Source organism: Topomyia yanbarensis, chromosome 2, assembly GCF_030247195.1.
Source record: "Topomyia yanbarensis strain Yona2022 chromosome 2, ASM3024719v1, whole genome shotgun sequence".
In the NCBI taxonomy this organism is placed as follows: domain Eukaryota; kingdom Metazoa; phylum Arthropoda; class Insecta; order Diptera; family Culicidae; genus Topomyia; species Topomyia yanbarensis.
In genome coordinates, this window is record NC_080671.1 from 39,029,472 (window position 1) to 39,048,606 (window position 19,135).

Genomic DNA, 19,135 nt, shown 5'->3' on the forward strand with positions numbered 1-19,135 from the left:
AGCAGTGCGGAGCTTGTAATTTGCCGATTAATGACCTTGAGCTGGTCTGTTGTGGCTTTTGCGGTACACATTTTTTACATCGGCCAGCAGTGCTTGGGTTTTAACAATCGCGCTAATAAGGAATTGCTGTCGCAAAGAAAGATTGTCTTTTTCTGCTCACCGTGTCGCGAAGAGCTCAATGGAAGTAGTGTGCGCTCTTATATTGCGACTTAAGTCGAACCTGGAATTGCCACACCGAATGTTGAAAATCTATTATCTCAAATTCAACAACTTTCTTCATTCGTTGAATCGTTGAGCCAAAAAGTCGACCGTTTGACTGTGTGCCAAAACTTTGCCGATCGAACGAATGATGAACCAATTCGCTCTGATCGTCAATCTGATACGCCAGTTTGGCCTAGATTGGGAGTGAAATGTCGCCGTGGAAGTCAAGGCCAGCCGGTACGTGCTACGGTTAACCATGGAACAAATGTGGTTGACCTCAGTGACCTGTCCGTTACGTCTATTACTCCTGAAGCACCACCACCAAAATTCTGGTTATACCTGTCTGGTTTTCACCCTATGATCACCGACAGTGACGTCCAGAAAATCCTTCTTCGTTGTTTGAATGTTGAAGGTACCACTGATATCGTGTGTTTAGTGCCAAAGGGTAAAGACACGACAAATTTGTCCTTCGTGTCGTTTAAGATTGGCCTTGATCCAGTACTGAAACAGGTAGCACTTACTCCGTCTACTTGGCCCGAGGGCCTGCTGTTTCGAGAATTCATCGACATGTTAATAAAATCGAGTCGTGGACCCGGACTAAGCCGACTCCAAACTCCAAGCGGATGTAATCATACTGAGAATTTGGAAAGCCCAATGGTGACTAAGTAGCTGATGGGAAATAGAACATGTTACATCGCCGACTTCCGAATTTCTTTCTTGCACACCTTGCCACCGTCATCGCCGAGACTGCACAAACGAATTCACGCTGCGCTGCCATCACCGGGACGCCTGTTATGCCGCATTATGGAAGCCCCCGACCGCTCTGACGCAGTCGTGCTACCAGCCAGCGACCAGCTTAGTCGTCCCGGTCCTGCATTCGGAGGTCGTGAGGGGGTCTTCCCAACTCCCTTCTCAGGCGAGTATTTTGCTTTAAATGACGATCCGCTTCCTGAAAACCTTCTGGTTTCCAGCTTGCCATCGGGTACATGTCCTTGCAATTTGTCGGGACGCTTGGCACGTGGCGTCGATGGTTTGCGATTGTATATTTTTTTTAGCTATTAGGTATTTATTTCAAGTACATTACGTTTTAGTTAACATTGCATCTCTTTTAACTGCGACACTTTCCAGTGAGCCTAAGCTCTGTTAAGGAAGTGTATAAATTATTCACTTATTAAATATTATGCTTCATTATCTTAATAAATTAAACTTCGAATGAACGATCGTTAGTGGCTGACGTTGATGAGTGGTGGGTGGCGATAATTGTCGGGTGGCGACGAGTGGTGGGTGGCAGACCTTGTGCGAAACAGAAACGGTATGAGTATATGGTGGCATGTTTATGACAGGTACTGCGAAATTCTGTCTTTGATACTGCTTCTCAGTAAACGTTTGAAGGCAATTAGGTTGGATGCGTTCTTACACTGACTGGACAATGCGTTATAAAGCTTACTACCGATATAAGTAAACTTCTTTCGTCCAAAGTCTGTGTTCGGCCTAACTAGGAAAAAGTTTCCAGTCTGTCTGGAAGTACGGTCGTGTTGGATTCTGCTTAGTACAATGTTGTGATGTATTGATTGGTTGGTTGCGATTTTCCGCATATTAATGAGTATTTGGAACTCGTATAATGCTCGTATGGGAATGACGGTATCGTTCTCTTCGGAGTATAGGTGGTTTGTGGGGTACAGATGTGGTTTTTGGTATACAATTTTTAAGCATCGATTCTGGATCACTTGTAACTCCCGGAGGTTGGATCGGCTGGCGGCTCCCCAGTTAGCTATCAAATATTGTAACCTTGAGTGAATTAGCGATAGGTACAACTGCTTAACCCAGTTTTTTGGTATGAATGCTGAGACTTTCCGAAGAATTCCACAAAATGAGCTGAGTTTATTTTTCAATGCTGCTATATGTCCAACCCAGCTCATCGTTGAGTCTAGCGTGAGACCCAGGAATGTGTATTCAGGTACTTCTTCGATTATCTGTCCATGAACTTCGATCGGGGGGCGATCTCCAACTTGTCTTCTAGGGGAATGAATTATCATGTGTTTCGTTTTTCCTAGATTCAGCGATAGCACATTGACCTCAAAGTAGGTTTTTAGCAATTGTAAGTCTTCTTTGATTTGTTGATGCACAACTTCACAGGAATCTCCGGTGTACAGTACCGATGTATCATCAGCGAATAAACGAAGCTTACCTTTTAATTTCAATCTTGACACGTCATTTATGAAAAGCAGAAACAGCACTGGGTCTAAGTTACTACCTTGCGGCACGCCGGTTGTTATTGGGCGCATGGAACTTTTGCAGTTTCCAATTGAAACGAATTGAAGTCTATTTGATAGATAACTTACAATAAGGGATTTTGCGGTACCTCTAAACCCATAGAACTCGAGCTTCTCGATGAGAATATCGTGATCGATCGTGTCGAAAGCTTTCTTGAGATCGATGAACAGCGCTCCAACTATTTTCCTGTTATCCAGCGCATCGTATATACTTTCTACCAGGTCGCTGAAGCAGACAGGGTACTGGAACCTTGTCTAAATCCGTACTGATGTGCATATAGCAGGTTGAAATGGTTAGTGTAATTCACGATTCTAGCGACGATGAGCTGTTCTATAATTTTGTCCAGGACTGATAAAGTTGATATTGGACGGTAATTATTCAGATTCTTGACATCTCCGGATTTGAAAATTGGGATCACACGAGCTTCTTTTAAGCAGTCCGGATAAACACCAGTTTCTATAATCTGATTAAAAACTTCCATCAATAGGTTTGTAAAAAAAATATGGTGATGTTTGACGAAGGCAACTGGTATATTATCGGGACCAGCGGATTTTTTGGAGTCCATGTTCTTAATTAGCAGTATAATTTCGTTCGCGGTGGCTGGGTTTAAAAACATAGAAGTACTGTGCGGTGTGAGTGTACCCAGTCTGAAGATATCGCGGTCACTGTTTATATTCGCTGCCAGTTTTTTACCCACATCGCAGAAAAACTCGTTGAACGCATTGCAGATTGGGCTTGTGTTAGTGAGTATTTGTCCATTCACAGCAATCTGTCTAGGATGGTGCTCTCTATGTCGTCTGCCTAACACATTATTAATAAGTTTCCATGCTACTCTCTGATCGTTTCCTGTCATCAATCCTTTATAATATTCTCTTTTACATTGAGCCTTTTTCATTTGCAACTTTCTGGATACATGTACAAGCATACCACTTAGATCATGATCGTAGGGATTCCGTTTCTTTCTTTTCAAAATATTGTCCTTGATTCGTATTAACTTCCATAGCTCGAGTGTCATCCACGGACAATGTCCTTTGATTTTAGCGTGTACTGTCACAGTCCTTGTGCAATCTACCAAAGCGTTGTTATAGCAATTCATGACACACCTTAGTTTCTCATCTGCATTAATATATTGCGATAACCCTCCAATGGATGCAGCAAACTGTTCGTTCAGCTTCCGGTGATCAATTATCTTTTTCTGTAAAATCCTTTTCTCGATACCATGAGCCATGTTGAACGATGAAACGATGAAACAATGATCACTTATATCTGTATTTACGGTCTCATTTGTAACGCTATCCGTTAATGTCTCGCAGCATATGACATGGTCCAATATGTTAGAACTTGCTGGTCTTGTTATATTTGAGTTGGTGATAAATTTATTGTACGAAGCCAAGAGACGAATGTACTCACGAACAATGTTATTTGAAGGTATGTTAATGGGTATATTCATGTCTCCAATAATAATGCAGTAGTCGTTGCTATTTTTATTGTTTGCTAAAATGCCTTCAATTTCGAGAAGAAACCGTCTGGCATCATAAGACGGCGGTCGGTAGACTGAATGTAGCTCGATTCGTTTGCCCTTCATTAGTAGTTGGCAGTGAATGTGATGGAATCCATCTTCCATTCTGATATTTTGAATAGCAAAGTCCAAGTCATCCCGAACAAAAACGGCAAGTCCACCATGTGATTCGTTCCTACACGAGAAAACGCCTTTATAGCCATCGAGAGTATACAAGGAAGTGCGGTTAGTTTTGATCTATGTCTCACACAACACAACGACATCGATTCGATCTCCGTATCTGTGTAACAACTCCTTAACACAGTCAAATTTCGTCATATCGTTCATGCCTCTTATGTTCAATTGAATGATTTTGAAGGCCGAGTTTTGCTGACCACATTTTTATTGTTTATCCAATGCTCTATACAATCATAATTTAAGTTAGAATACACTTTAAGAGGAACACATTTGGCTACGTTCAACAGTTCGGTTTACTGTCGACGTTTAGGAGAAGGCGATGATATAGCGGTTGACTGTAACGACGATAAGTTTAGTTGTCTTTTCTGATTCGATCGTTGAAGCTTTTCAAGGTCTTTTCGATTCCGGATGGTTTCGGATTTGGAGTGTTCGTTTCTTTTTATAAGGATGACACCATTGCGGCCGGGCCAAACAAAGTCGAATTCAACCAGGTCCTGTACGTCTCGCGTTTCCTTGAGCAGCTTCATACCGTATGTAGTTAGTTCATCCCGAAGCATCACCTTTCTATTGATTCCGTTGTAGCACTGGTCGATAGCAGATGATACTAGTGGACCGTGGATCTTCTTTTTCGAAAATAGTTCCTCTTTATAGCTATTGTTAGAGAATATAACTTTAATTGGAGCTGTTTTTTCATCTGATTTACTCGGTTCTTTCGAAACCAGCCGTTTCGCCTCCACTATAGCTCCTTCGGGTAGTTCACAGTGTGCGTCTGCGATCTTATATACCATTTTTTCGAGCATCTCATTTTTCCGCATCGGTAACCCTAAGATAACTGCATTCTTCGAAATTGCAGCTCGATTGATACGATCGACTTCCATTTCAAGATTATCTACTGTATCGCTTACTAGTATGTGGCTCCCTCGTAGACTCTCCACATCAGCTTTCAATACGGTGTGTTCTGCTTTCATGGATTTCACTTCAGTTAATAATGTATCCAGTTGACCAGATAGAAAACTTTGGAATTTTTCCATCTCTCCTACCGTGTTCCTGATAGCTTGCATTTCACCAGTATTACCAAAACGTCAGAGGGCTCAGGACGATAATCGAGGACTTGTACTTGGCTGCTCTTGACGGCGACTACGATATTTTCGTTCTAACGGAAACTTGGCTTGATGATCGTATTACATCGATGCAGCTCTTCGGGGATTCTTACGCGGTTTATCGTGCGGATCGAGGTGCTCGTAACAGTATCCATGGTCGCGGCGGGGGAGTTTTAATCGCTGTTTCTTCCGCACTTGCCTCCTGTGAGTTTGGTGTGGATAGTTCATCAAGCATTGAAGCAGTTTGGACGAAGGTTACTACGCAAACGAAGAACTACTTTATTGGAGATGTTTACATTCCTCAAGAAAAACGACTTGATTGTTCTATTATGCAGTTCCAACTAGACTCCATAGAGCGCGCTTCTTCTCAGGCAGATACAAACGATGTGATGATAGTCCTTGGCGATTTCAACCAACCAGGACTCATGTGAGTTTCTTCTGGACGTGGGTACGCTTACCCTAACCCGTTATCCTCGACAACAAATCCTGCCAGCCGCTTACTTCTGGACGGGATGGCTTTTCACGGACTACGTCAAGTAAGCACGATTTTCAACCATCATTCTCGTTTTCTTGACCTTGTCTTCGTCAATGAGAATGCTTTGCCTGACTGTTCTGTGAGTGAAGCTTCCAGTATGATCGTTCCTTTGGATAACTATCATCCCGCTTTAGAAATATCCATTTCCACCATTAGTTCACCACTATATGAAGAAGCTTTAGCTGTGAATCGTCGTAATTTTCGGAAAACTGATCTAGTAGCTCTACGCCGCTCACTATTTCGGATTGACTGGAGTGTACTACTTGATCAAGTGGATGTAGATGTTGCAGTTGATCTCTATAATCGGTTACTCCTTGACTGTGTTGAAAAATCTGTTCCAAATTATCAACCTCCCAGGAAGCCTCCCTGGTCGAATGCAATGCTTCGGAATCTGAAACGCATCCGTGCCAAAGCTCTACGTGCGTACACAAATCGACGATGCCCTATTCTCAAGCGCTTTTTCGCAATAGCCAGTAATGAGTACCGCTGTTATAATAAATTGCTGTACAAAGGATATGTGAACCGCATCCAACAACAATTACGGCGAAATCCGAAGGGCTTCTGGACTTTTGTTAATACGAAGAGGAAGGAAACGGGTCTTCCGTCTAGGATGGTCTACAATGGCGAAGTAGCGACTACGACGGCGACAAAGTGCTCCCTATTTGCCAGTTACTTCTCGAGTGTCTTCACGACTGATGCGCCAACTGCCATCGAGCTCGACAACGCGTCCCGTGATGTTCCCGTTGGTACGGTGGATATGGATGTATTCACCATTTCAGAACAATCGGTTCACTCTGCAATACAAAAAACGAAATCGTCGTATGCTCCAGGACTAAGTACTATGCCTTCAGCTGTTCTGAAAAAAATGTTCGGATATTTTAGCGATTCCACTGACGCACCTTTTCAACGTGTCACTTCAGCAGCAAAAATTTCCCGATGATTGGAAGTGTTCAGTCATGTTTCCGGTACACAAGAAAGGTGACAGAGGCAACATCGAGAACTACCGGGGAATCACTTCGCTGAGAGTCGAGTCAAAAATTTTCGAATCGCTTATCAACGCGGTGCTGTTCTCTGCTAGTAAACATTACATAAGCACTTGTCAGCACGGATTCTTTCCCGGTCGATCGGTGGAAACGAACCTGGTCTCCTTCACATCCTTTTGTACGGAACAAATGTCCAAACAGCTGCAGGTGGACACGATCTACACAGATCTTAAGGCTGCTTTCGACACTGTTAACCATGAGATACTGCTAACGAAGCTTGATAAACTTGGATGCACTGCCCGATTCTGCAGTTGACTTCGATCATACCTTGTTCACCGTAAAGTCGTTGTTCAAATTGGTGACAATGAATCTGAGTCCTTTTCCAACCATTCTGGAGTTCCTCAAGGTAGTACACTTGGTCCGCTACTGTTTTCACTGTTCGTGAATGATGTTTTCGTCTTAATGCGTGGAGCGAAACTGTTCTTCGCCGGTGACTTGAAAATATTTCTAATTATAAGGAAAGAAGCCGATTGCCGTGAGCTACAGTATCTCGTTGATGCCTTTTATAGTTGGTGTAAAAGAAACATGATGGTTCTTAGTGTTGCTAAATGGTTTGTTATCAGCTTTCATCGAACGAGGAACATGTTTACTTTCAACTACAACATCACTGGAACTCAGCTGGAACGCGTTGATCATGTAAAAAAAATTGGGCGTCATCCTTGATGAAAGGCTAACGTACACCCATCACTTCTCAACGATCATTGACAAAGCTAACCGTCCACTAGGTTTTATGTTCAAAATATCCAACAAATTCCTGGATCCTTTGTGCTTCAAAGCGTTGTATTGTTCACTGGTGCGCTCACAGTTGGAATTCGCAAACGTCGTCTGGTGCCCCTACCATGCAATTTGGAGCCAAAGAATTAAAGCCGTCCAGCGCAGATTCATAAGATATGCGTTACGTCAATTACCTTGGAATGATCCGGTGAACTTGCCACCATACGAAGACCGGTGTCAATTACTAGGACTGCACACTTTAGAAGATCGTAGATACGCGTCGCAAGCCACCTTCGTATCTAAGCTTCTTCTCGCCGAATATGATGTTCCCGATCTCCTATCACAAATTAACTTCTACGCACCAACCCGTGTCCTTCGTCCTTGAACACTGCTGTAGAATGAAATGCGTAACACTAACTACGCTGCCAACAGCCCGATACTAGCAAGCAACGATTTTACCGACATCTTCGACTTCGTCATTAGTTCTGCACAGTTTAGAAATCGTTTATCACTTTAGGTTAATTATTTGTAATTTAGTTCATTAAGACTCATTGTCAGATGGACGTAAATTGTTAAATACATCAATACATAAATACTAGAAGTCAATGAGCTGACGAATTGGCGAGGGCAGGTGCGGGGTTGACTTCGTTGGTTCTGAGCCCGTCCTGACAATTTTGACAAATTGGATTAGAGAAAAAAATTGGTCCTAGACTTTGTCCAATTATTGGGAAAATTTACAATTGTGTCGCCAAACAAAGGCGTTTCTAGAACAACCGTGCCGTGTAATTTCGAAAAATCTACTACATTTTTCTAAACACCACTGCGGGCTGCTAAGCGGCCACTGCAAACTCAATTATCACATAGCTACAATCAGCGATGCCAACCTCCCAGTTTAAACTGGATTCTTCCAGTTTTTTTTACAGCATCCAGTCAAACAGACAATTGGAAAAATCTTCCATTTTGAAATTTGAGCCAGTTTTATCCAGTTTTTTTAAATATTCATTATTTAGTTTTTTTTCTCATAAATTGACTCTTGATTCAAAGAATTTTCAAGCAAGCCATGGGATGATGCCGAGTGCCCCAGAATAAGATTTTAATCCACCGTAACCTGAATTCTTTTTATACCACTGGTGAGTAAAACGGTTCGGGAATGTACAAATGATTCGTTTTCAAATGAATTTTCCTCAAACATAAACAATAAACTACATTGTGTCTAATATTTTATGACCATTTGTTGAATTCCCAGCTAGTTGCTATAGTGGTATCTAAAGAAAGGTTTAAGCACATCCTCAAGTTTAGCAAATGGTCATAAATTTAGGATTTTGTGGATGTGTAGATTGAAACCTTCCAAACAGCAAACTATTACAATTACAATTACAATCAAATTCCAATGTTTTATTATTTTTTTAATTTAGACAACAATATCAAAAAACCGACTGAAATATTCAATAAAAGGAGGTATGGAACATACGCGTTTACTAAAAATTACGTTCATTGAATCGTTGACTTAAACATTACAAGGCTAAAGTAGGTTTTTTTTCGAGCATCCAGTTTTTTTCAAGAAAGGTTCCAGTTTTTTTTTGAAAAAATGTTGGCAACGCTGTACTATTCAGCGCACTGAGTCATTTTCGTGTGATCTTTGTGAATCCGACTACGGAACCTCATGTCATCTGATATGCAACTGACCAGCAGTAGCGAAATTGCGATTTCGAGTTTTAGACGACATCATGTTTGGACGATTGAAACTCAGAGACATACTAAAGATCCTTATGCAATGCGGAAAAGAGTTTTAGGCTAACTAGAAGGCGATTTGATCTATTTGTGAGTTTAACTTACCTGCCGTTTGTTTTTGTACTGTTATTTTTCCCTCTCTTCCAATTCTACTTCCTGTCTCTTCCTTCTCCTTGCCTCCGTTCAGGGAAATGATGAGAGGACACGGCAAGGAAGAATTTTCCGACTATACGTGCCATTTGAGCCAATATATTTTGATTCCTTATTATTGAAATAATTTCAATGCGCGTTTTGAAGAAATCCAGCACAGCTAATTTTAAAAATTACCTTTATTCTGAATCCAATATATTCTCGAATTCCGATTTGCAGGATTATGTAATAGTTCCACTAGAATGCTCAAAAAGAATATATGAACGAAACGTTTCTTGTACCAATGCTTGTCCAACACAATCTCATCAGCTGGCATTCGTTTCCAAATAAAACATACAGAACTGGCAAGCACAGACAGCGTCGTATGTTTTCGAAACATGCCTGGCAATAATTCATCTTATCATAAGAAGCCATAACAAACAGCGCTGGCAGTTTCCACCGAGCGCTATCTTTTCTGCGGTGGCAGCCTGACTAGTCCCGATACAGAAAACTCAACCCTCCGCAACCATATCGCGCTTACAGCAACGCTCCTCCCGATGGGTATGCAAATAAAATAACGCACATTTTGTAGCTCACGAGCCTTTCAACGCGCAAATAAATCAGTGTGCTAACGACATAAACGCTGTCAAATTAAGAGAAAATATTTATGGCCGTACAGATTTCGAAGCTGCTCTAGATGAAATTATGCAGAACTCGTCCTACACTGGTGCCACATGATCCTTGTGTGACATTATGGCAAGCACTCGGGAGATTTGGTCGTGAAGTAGATGGCATCTGCGCCAAGAGAGTGCATGGTCCCGTGCGTATAGGACAATGGCAGCACCCGGTAGGTAGATCTTCGTGGTAGAATTCAGATTCGCTGCTATTTTCACGCACTTCTTTGTTATCGCGTGGTGGGGATGGCTCAAGTGCAGAGTTCCGAAAAGCGCTAGTTGCAACCCCACTCCAGTAGTTGGTCCTGGTCCACCATCAATTTAATCACTGGAGACGCAGTGAGAGGCACCGGGAAACAAAATTCGATACACCCTGGGCCATTTTGTGCTGCTGTCCAATGCAATGGGGACCAGCCGTAATTGTGAAATAACGCATGTAAGAGCACTCGCGAAAATCATGTGGGCTTTTGCCAGCAACAACGCGCTTCTGTAGCCACCGACCGACGCGAGCGCGAAATGAAAACTCGACGCAACTAATGCGGTAGCCGTGATGTACGTGGAATAATTTCCTGCATGATTACCCAGCCGCGTGTGTGGTGGTTCCGAGGTCCCGGGATGCTGCGAATAATTTATCGCTGATAACAGGATCACGAGATGTAGTGGCAATATAAGAGGTGTGAAATTATGTTCCATTCTGTTTTGGGCAGCAGCTGGGCCCGTTCGGTGCGTGCATGCTTACCCTGCGAATGAACCAGGTCCGTGCTTGAAATTGGAATATTTGTTGGCCTGCCAAAATTGTGGGTTTGCTTTTGACACGTCTATGAGTGGCATGCTGGTAGATTGAAACTGTGCTACGGTTTTCGCTGGTGGAAGTTGAAATTTATTTGAATGGTTAAACATTTTGACGAGTCAGGAACAGAAACTGAAATCATTTAAAGACATCTCTATAGTTGCTAACCACTACTTCAAGCATTATATATTTCCATTTTATAATTCAGAAAATAAACAAACGTTCGCTGGATTATATAATTGCCACTTCCAACGCAGTCGTATTAGCTCTTTCAATGATCAATCACAAAACTATTTCTTCAAACAAAACCTGAGAATTAAGATGAGTAATCAGATTATTGAATTTTAGTTATTCCTTTCATTGTATTCTGGGAATCTATTGATGTTCATGGTAAGTTATCGAAAAATGAATTGTAGCTTAAAAAGAGGGTAGAAAAATTATTCACTCTGTTTAGTTTGGCTTAACATAGTTGAACATCTTTTCACACCATCATCGAATCAACTTGTACGTTTCAACCCTTGTTGGTACTTGTATTTCAATCAATAGATTAATTTCGAAGTCACCTTCACATCCATTTCAACACACATAGTAAGTTGATAATTACTGTAAGTAAACGTTTACCATAAAATGAATCACTAAACAAACAAATGCCCGCCCCGAATGGTCCCACACAATCCATTTGGTTGCAAATCAGCATTCGATCCATCTACAGTTTAATTGCAACTACCTGCGGTTTTATTGACGACCGGCGATCAAACATTGAACCGTGTGCAAGCGCATAATTAACACTGATATCCCTCGTACCTCCAGCGGCACTGTTTCAAACCGCAGCGAAGGGTACCGTGAACGGTACCATCTTCACCACCACCGGGAGAAGCTGCGTACAGGGAGTGATTTTTCATCACGTTCACAATCTCATCGGGGCGCTGGTGCAACCGGAATAGGAATGATTTCCGTGGCATTCCTTCCGCTTGTGCTTTCGTCAGCAGATAGGCGACATCGGTTCTATAGTGCAGCATCAAATACTCCTGAGTTTCTCGGTTCAGGAAATACGAAAAATTCCCTTCGTACCGTTCGATGGACCAAAGCGCCGTAGAATTGCGGTTGTGGGATAACCAGGCGAAGGTAAAGTAGCTGTTGTTCGGATCCACAGTTTTCGTCGATTGCAGGTACTGATTAGTTTGGTGGTTGATGATATGCCAGCAGTTCTGAGAGCAGGTCGACAGTATGGTGCTGCCTATCGTTAAGATCCAGATTGACCAGGGCGGCGGACTCATGTCCGCGGCTGGACTGGGCTGACTGTGGTCATGTGCACTTTGGAGTTGTTCTATTTATAGCGTTGGCTGTCAATGTGTCGCACTACTTTTTTAATGCTCCATTACTATTTAGCTTAGGAATGCTTCAATTGCTTCTTTACGATATTCTTGAAATTGTATTGGCAAATCAGGGGTAAGTTATTTTTAATTTCACTACTCGACTTGCTACTTGGCAATATTATTCTCCAGCTAGTAATACTTGAGATATTTCATAGGTTTCATTATGTAATTGCAATTTATTAGCAAAATACAAACTTGTTAGTCACAATGACTAATAATCATGCCGGGGAATTAGTTGGTATGACCGTTACGATTTTAAGTTTTTGCCTTTCTCATATAGAAAGGTTATGCAATCGCTCCAAGCATCGACTTTTTAACCGAGGTCCTGAGGGCCGATTCACATATACCATTCGACTCAGTCCGTCGAGATCGGAAAATGTCTGTGTGTGTATGTGTGTATGTGGAAAAAAATGTCACCTCTGTTTCTCAGAGATGGCTGAACCGATTTGCACAAAATTAGTCTCAAATGAATGGTACAACCTTGCTATTGAATTTTTTGTTGATCGGAATTCCGGTTCCGGAGTTTCGGGTTGAAGAGTGCGGTCAAACAGCAAATTCCCATATAAACTGGTACCACCTGGATATCATGGTGGCAGTGGTGCAAATTTTCATTTTCAAATGCCAACTTTCAGTTCAATCAAACCCAACCATGATTCAAATTCAAAGCCTCCCTCAATCATTCACTTTCAAGTTGGCGGGATTTTCATAACTCAATCGTACGTCTTCATTTCAAATTGATGCTTTTTCATTCACCAACCAAAGCTGTCATCTGCTCTGTAGAGTCCAGTTTAGGTTAAATGTCGTCATGTTTTGCGTTTTCAAGCTTACATGGACAGTAAGAACTATGTTCAGAGTAGTTTTGCTTGAAAAACCTAGTCAATACCCCAGTACAGAGATATTCACAGGGTCAATGAAATTGAAAATAAATGGAAAATGATTGAGCAGGTCGGCTGTTTGAATGAATAATGGAAACGAACAACTGCGATTTGAACATAGTAGGGCATGATTTGAGAATTTTTCCTCCTTCAAGTTCAAAACAAATTGTTGAAGATTTGCAGCTCTGCATGGTGGTACCAGTTTATATGGGAATTTGCTGTGTGATGCAATACATATTAAAATGCATGCAACATTACTTGTATTTGCGGGTCTAGATTAATAATGGCCAATTGAAGTAGTTTTGACCACATTGGCCACCTATGACGGTTACTGATGCCCTCGGGGAACTTGCCAAATTCCTAAGTCAATATCCCGTCTATTTCTCAACGAATTCTTGATCGATTTGAACAAACTTGATTTCAAATGAAAGAAATGACACTGCCATTATCTGCTATTGAATTTTATTCCGATCTGACTATAGGTTCCGGAGTTATAGGTTGGTTAATGCGGTCACACACGAATTTCCTATATAAACCGTTACAATCGTAATATCTCAGAGGTTCAAAATCTACTGAAATGGACAAAAAATAAGGGCCGAGTTTCACATACCATTCGACTCAGTTCGTCGAGATCGGAAAATGTCTGTGTGTATGTATGTGTGTATGTATGTGTGTATGTATGTGTGTATGTGCAGACATGACAATAAAATTTCCACATCGGTTTCTCGGGGATGGCTGAATCGATTTTCACAAACTTAGTTGCAAATGAAAGGTACAACGTTCCCATCGGCTGCTATTGGATTTTATTTTGATCCAACATTTGCTTCAGGAGATACGAGTTGAAGAGTACGGTTACATAGAAAATCTTGTTATAATTTGTCCACATCAGTTTCTCGGCATTTTCTGAACCGATTATCTCAAACTTAGTTTTAAATGAAAGGTACAACGTTTTTATTGGCTGTTATTGAATTTTGTGTAGGTTTGACTTTTAGTTCCGGAATTACAGGATGATGAGTACGACCACGCAGAAAATCTCGATTTCAACGGATACTAATGTATAAATAATGTATAAAGGTGATTTTTTTTTCAAAAACGCGACCGCAACTACTTGGATTTATAGTTCTAGGACACTAACAATCACTCAAAATCATTGGCACCATCATTGGCCACCATCGTCGGATCTGGCGGCCCAGGCGGAAGTATCCGAACTTAGAATAACAAATACATCGGTTTCTCGGAGGTGGCAATACCGTTTGGACCAAACTTAAATGAAAGCTTTTACTACCCTGTAAACTGCTATTAAGTTTAATTCTGATCCGACTTACGGTTCCGGTGTTGCGGGTTGTGGCATGCAGTCACATAGAAAATTCCGATTCAAAATGATACCTCGATGAATGCAAAAAGGTAAAAATTTCGCTAAAATGAATATATATGTGTCATACAACTTGCATTAGCAGTTCTAGGTCATTGACGGCCAACCGAAGTCTCGTCGACCGCATTGACCATCGTAAACAGTTCGGGAAGTGCCCCGGAAGAGTCGCCACCTATAAAAATTAACACAACAGTTTATCGGGGAAGGTTGGGACGATCTTCACAAACTTACTCCCAAATGAAAGGTATACAAGCCATAGATGTCTATAAAATTTCATACAAATCAGTTTTATGGTTCCGGAAATATAGACCGATCATTCCGGTCACCTATAAAATTCTCACATAAGCCGGAACAATTTTTTTTGGGGACCACATGAAATTTCAGAAATATAATTCGTACTTTCGATGCCAAATACCTCCAAAATGCATGAAACGACTAGATTTTATGTTATATGGAAAAAATGATCGGCTGCTATTGAATTTTATGTCGATTTGAATCCGTTTCCGGAGTTACGGCTTCACCCCTCAAAAAGCAAAGAATCTCAGAGGCCCGGCTAGTCACTATTCTCTAGTTTAAATGAACGTGTAATTTGAAATACAATTAATCGAATGTTTTCGGGGCTTCGATTCTTTCACTGATAAAACGACAAAAAGAGGCTTACAATTTCGTTGGGTCTTAGGAGTGATGCTTATTGAAGTCACAATTATAGCTTGTCTTTTTGAGGGTTAAGAGTGCGACCACACATACAAACTGGTACCACTATAACAGTCCAAATCACTAGTGGCACCCCAAAGTCGCTTTGACATTGGCTATCTACGACGGTTTCTGAGTTCATAAAAGTAGGAACTGAATAGGAAAATTTAAAAATCGAATTTATATTTTTGATACCTAATGTCTTTAAAATGCACGAAACGTCGAAATTTGATGAAATATCGAAAAAAAATTAACAAAGATTGCTTTTTTTGCATTTTGGCAAATTTTTGCCTTCGCCTTTCTCATATAGAAAGGTTATGCAATCACTCTGAAAATCTTCAACCTAATTTTCTTTCGACTGACATAGGATTTATGGATTTTACAGGAGCGTAGCTAGGGAAGAAAGGAGGACATCACGTCCGTGGCTGGCGAGCGTGTGTAGGTGCAAAGTGTATTAAGAATGTAACAGATATTTTCACAATTATATTGAACATAATCGGTCATGGAGTCAAAGTTTGAAGAAACGAGAAAGGCACAATTGCACCGCTAGGTGGATTAAAACAGCTTTTTATTGGTAATAACCTATGGAGATGGATAATTAGCTGAAATATTCTTAAGGCTTTTTCTTTGAACGATATCCAATTGGTTAGGGATTACTAAGTAGGGAATGTTATGAAAAGTTTAGTGTTCTAATTTTTCAGTCTATATATTTCAAATCCTAGCTCTTATTTGAGTGCTACTCTAAACACTTCATGACATTCCCTACCTAGTTATATCTAACCAATTGAATATCATTAAAAGAAAAAAAGGAAGCTGAATGTTGTTGTTGCTACTAAGTGATTGACAAGAACAAGCGAAATTACACAGAGAATTGACGAATGGGGCCTGGGAGTAGCTTTATATTCTCAAAGTGCAACACACTCAATTCGGGTCGGTAATTTCCCAACAGTCGTGTAGTCAGCAAATTTAGAAACTAATATCTAAGCCGAATTTTAAGCTTGAAGTTTTTTTCCCGATTTTTATATTCTAATATATTTGAAACGGGTTATACGAAGCACGTTCTGTCCTTGTGACTTTTATTTTCAGTCGCTCATTCATCAATTGCTTCACCTCATACAAACAGAGTAAAAAATAACTGCCGAATACAAGTACATATTCGATCACCCGCCATCACTGAAACCATATGTATGCATTGAAAAATTAGCTTACGTAAATACTCACTTAATCCGTTCAGCCCTGCACAAAAGAGGAAAGACTGTATAATATGTTGTACGCAAGTGTTCACACGCTTACTCGATTCCGATTAACAACGATGGGACACACGCTACTCAAGACAGTGTGCATTTAGGCGAATATTCAACGAATTGAGCTTTGGTGATGCTAATTCCATTACAGTTATGAACGCAAGCATTGCCCGATAAGTAGTAAGTTGGTAAGTATAGTCTATTGTAGAAATAGACCAGCGAATGTAAAAACCTCAAATCTAGCATATTAATCTGGTGGCACTCGAAAATGGACAAACTCCTAAGTGGCTGTGTTTTACGAACAGTCGAATAGAGTTTCTCGAATCGAATTATTTTAATGTCGTTTCGGTGATGACCAGCTATCTTCGTACGCGGTCCTTGTCATTTTATTCGAACTAGAGCTTCCATTTCCCAACGGTTTTCAGCTTCCCGGTATTCGGGAAATAAATAATAAACTTCCCGGGAAATGACAGATATAGCGTTATATATTTATTTTCAAACATCCAACAATTTACAGATGTTACAGTTACGTTATAACAAATAAGACGAAATATGCATTCGATGAACTGACCAAATATTTCTGCAGACGTTCTAGAAATATTCCTTATTATAAATAGTGTTTGCGAGTGCGAGACTTCAGTACAAACCATCCCAAGTTTTGAAATAAATGCTCATCGATTTTTTAAGAAAGTACCGCCATTTCCATTAGTAATTTGATTGTAATCCCTTTCATACGAGATCTAACTATTAAAATAAACTATTAAAAGAACAAGTCGGTCGCAGAGATATCGTGCGCGAGTTAAGAATAAGAGTTTGTGATACTCTTTTTAAAAAATACAACTACACTACTCTACCGTTCCACCGCGAATGAATTTATTTCAATTAATTAGCCCTAACTACAGTTCAATACTGCTAACTCTGTAATCCTCGCGGTGGTGCCATCCATCCGGTCACACGTTGCCATCGATTGGGTCGCACGTTGTCGTCGTCTAACAAAAATGCCTAGCTTGGCGATTGCGATGTTTGCTGGTTGTCTCGAGGAACTTCGACGTCAGCACCTGAGTCGCGTGGCTTCATCGTTAACTCGCGTAACTAACGTTACTGCAGGGAAATGCTTTGGTGGAACGGTCGGTAAATTAACCCATTATGTCCTAGCGTATGAAATTTCATACGAAAAAACAACACATTTCAGGATCCTACTTGTTATACAATAAAGGCGTTTTCAAACTTCTGGTCTTATGTGAACGTTAATTAATACCCTATAATTTATAATTGTGTTTTCGAATGTCAAAGTTGGACAAAATTCAAACCAAAATATGAACAATACATATTATTAAATTTCTCTTCTAAATCACTAATTCTTGTTTCGAATTGAGAACGAATGGCAATGAGAGGTGTGAAAGATGTGGCTCAGTGCGAATAAATGGAAGAAATTGGTGAATCAATTGCGAAAATTCTGCTGGTAGTTCAAGGTATGAAATTTCATACGCTAGGCTGCACCGATATCTTTTTTTCCTAAGGCAAACTTATTTCCTCTTTAGGACCCGTAGGGAATTCACAACTTTCTCGCTGATTTTAACCAGAATATTTTTTTGTGTAAATTCTTGTAAGAAAATGTTCTTTTTCTTAAAATAATTGCAAAGATTGAGGGAAAGATGATTTGATGCAACCAACCAATCATGCGACAAAACGGCACGAAAGAGGTGAGAACTGTTAAAATGATTCAAAAAAAGCCGAAAAATTAATGATCTCGCAAGGTTGAATATATTATTCGATTTTATGCTAAATATAAGGATATTAGCCGAAATTTTCCTGCAATGATTTTTTGATACCCTATCAGCACAGCGTATGAAATTTCATACGTTTGTTTTTCGCGCAACAAAACGATTCAAAGAGGTTATTTTATTTTTCCTATACTTAATTCGGCATAATATGAGGGCCCACGAAATATTTTATAAATTATCAAAAGTTTTAACATAGCTGGGTTATAATGAATTAATCCGGTTTTGCATGAAAATATCAACATTCTTTAGCAGTCTCTTGAGTAACACTTGGACTGTATACATAAGAAAATCACGAAAACATATCAGCGAGCCTAAAGATGTATAGTTCATTGATCTGCAAATCAGTTGGAAAAGCACAATGTGCAATCTCTACTAACTCACCATATTTGCCGGTAAAGATATTCCCACAGAATTTCTTTCGTACAACCTGAGCCTTTTGGAATAAATTAAAAATCTTTTTTCCCGGGATTTCCGAATCCCGGGAATGAGAAAGCACAATTTCCCGGGAATCTCGGGAAATCTAAAGCTCTACTTCGAACTGAGCGAACTAAATTTCTTGTTCGTTTAGTGTTTATTAGGCCAACTAGGGAACTTATCAATAGATTTAGATGTGGCAGAATGCGTGAAATGCGTGGAATCGATATTTTTTTAGATTGGTGGGGAGTTGTGAGCCACCGCAAAAATTAAAAGAAATGGAATGTTTTTGTGGTTTATTTTTATAAGGTCTATAACTAGAAGATATTTCATAACTAATGATGAGATGGAAAAGAGCCCTGATTCGCAATGAATAAGTGACAACATGATTCGCGCAAAACCACCTGAACTCACGGTTGCGGCACGGAAAGATTGAAATTGTTGTATAATCTAAATCCTGCCAATGAGAAAGTGACGTCATGACAGTAGA